The sequence below is a fragment of the Octopus bimaculoides genome, chromosome 6 (assembly GCF_001194135.2).
Source record: "Octopus bimaculoides isolate UCB-OBI-ISO-001 chromosome 6, ASM119413v2, whole genome shotgun sequence".
In the NCBI taxonomy this organism is placed as follows: domain Eukaryota; kingdom Metazoa; phylum Mollusca; class Cephalopoda; order Octopoda; family Octopodidae; genus Octopus; species Octopus bimaculoides.
The window spans coordinates 11,850,457-11,852,871 of record NC_068986.1 but is presented as its reverse complement, the minus strand read 5'-3'; positions in this window follow the sequence as shown (position 1 = coordinate 11,852,871).

Here is a 2,415-nt window from a genome sequence, read left to right as displayed (position 1 = left end):
CTGAATACTTGTCAGTGATTGGTTGAAATTATCGAAATAAGACAATTTTTTACATGAAATAAATTCGAATACAAAAATATTTTTCTGTTCTATAATACAAAATAGATAAGTATACGAAGTTTGAAAGTCTTTCGGTACCAAAAACACTACGTAAAACATTAATGAAAACTGTGGCCCCCGTTTTAAAATAGATCCGGGAATTTAATTGCCGTTTAACATTTTCATTTGGAAAAAGGAACTATTTCTTTTCTCACTCGTAAACTAACAATATGGCTACTCCATGCAGAAACACCCAAAAAACTTCGAATGGAAACAAACACATTTTACGAGCATTAAACAAATTTAGTTTTCCAGTGGAATGCATAGACTTTATATGCAGAACAAATAATGATTTTATGAGAGTAAATAACATTTTAGATGATTTAATGACTCAATGAACGATAACAAGAGCGTCTGTAAAACGCTCTTCCGTTTCGTCAAGCGTGCGAATGAGTTAGAAATTCGAATTAAGTGTTGGGTACGCAGTTGTAATCTTCTTTTGTTTACTGATTGCAATAGACGTGCATTAGTTACGGATTGCCTCTGCAGAGAAAAAAATATCTACCTAGCAGTGCTGCGTGACAAAGGAAAGAGCATCTATACCCCAGTTCTTTATCGAACAACGAAAACTAAAAAGAAAGGAACAAATCCCTGCATTCCGAAGCCATGGGGAGCTTTCTCGTATACACGAATGAGCAATTACAGACAGCTCCGGTGGGGGCGGAATATCTCCTCCACCAACGGAGATAACAGCTATAGAACCATATATGTAGTTTTCAAAGCTGAGGACGGGTCGAAAAATCAGGCCGAGTTTATTACACAGCTGTCCACAAGCTTGTACCACAAATACTTGGGATCTTATAACAACACATTTGACAAGGATATTGGTATTAAAGTTAATACTTGGTACATTGTCATTTTTGTTGAACGGTACGGGCAGATGGTGAGCTCCGAGGCAACTAAGAACAATATGTAGTCAGATAGGTTATATTCAAATCCTTATGACCCTCTAAAACCATAAAACCATTCCGCATGTATGTCCCGACGTGTCTGTGGGTACAAAAGCTGAGTGACTGGTGGTAAAAGGGCAGAAAGCTCAGCTCCCACACGTTGGAAGTAAGGATCAGTTCCTGTATTCCTTTCTGGAGAAATTCGTAAGACAGAGAAGAGATTAGCAGACACTGCAACAACAACAACAACACTTGCAACAGCAAGCCACAAAAACTGTTGTATTCGGAATACCACAAGAAGAAACGACTTGCCAACAGTTTCAAGAACCAAAGAAAAAAATTATCTTGTCTCTGCCATAACCAATGGCGTCACCTACTTCATCTTTCAACGATGAGAAGAAGATTTAAAGTGTACAAAGATGGAAACATGTCGATTACAGTCCAAATTAAAAGAGGTTTTTAGCAAAACCCTAAAAGGTACCACGGGGTCTAATATTAGGCATGCAAAAGAAACAAAGCAAGTTCAATCCAACTCCGGAAAAGCAGATATCAAAGAGCTGACTGAAGCCCCTCCTGCGGTAGTGAGAATATTTACGCGCTTGGTGGGCTTTCTGAAAGACCCTCGAAGGGGAGAATAGAATTGAGAAGTTACTGCTTCGAGAAGACGTGAGGACGGTTCATAAAGAACATTTGTAAGATAGATGCTGGTGGAAACCATAGTAAAAGTTTATTGGTAACGTACTCGATCTCTCTGGCAGGCATCAGTCGTTTCCTATAAACTCTGCTGTCCCAACAGCTTATGGGCACATTTGAAACAAGTACTCAATGCCCGGACAAAGTGCAAAAGCAGTCAATAATCAGACTTATGACGAACTCTGATCTGGCCCAAAAAGTCTGGATTTATTCTTAAATTTCATTTTTATTAATTATATCTTTGATTATATAACGAGTTAATTTATGTGATTATTTTCTGTAATTTTTAATAATTCTAACGTGTCTTAGCAAAATGTGTAAATTCTTTATTTCTCATCTGGAATTTATATAACAGATTTTGAACAAACCCGCACATTCTGTAAGCTCATTCTTTTTTTTTTTTTTGACACGTATACACACAAATACACATACACACACATGTGTATGTATGTATGTAAGTGTGTGCATGTATGTATGTATGTATGTGTGCGTTTGTATGTATGTATGTATGTATCTATGCGTATGTGTGTATGCATGTATGTGTGCGTGTGTGTGTATGCATGCATGTACGAATGCGTGTGTGTGTATGTATGTATGTATGTATGTATGAATGTATGTATGTGTGCGTGTGTATGTATGCATGTATGTGTGCGTGTGTATGTATGTATGTCTGTATGTATACGTGTGTGTATGTATGTATGTATGTATGTATGCATGCGTGTGTGTGTGTATG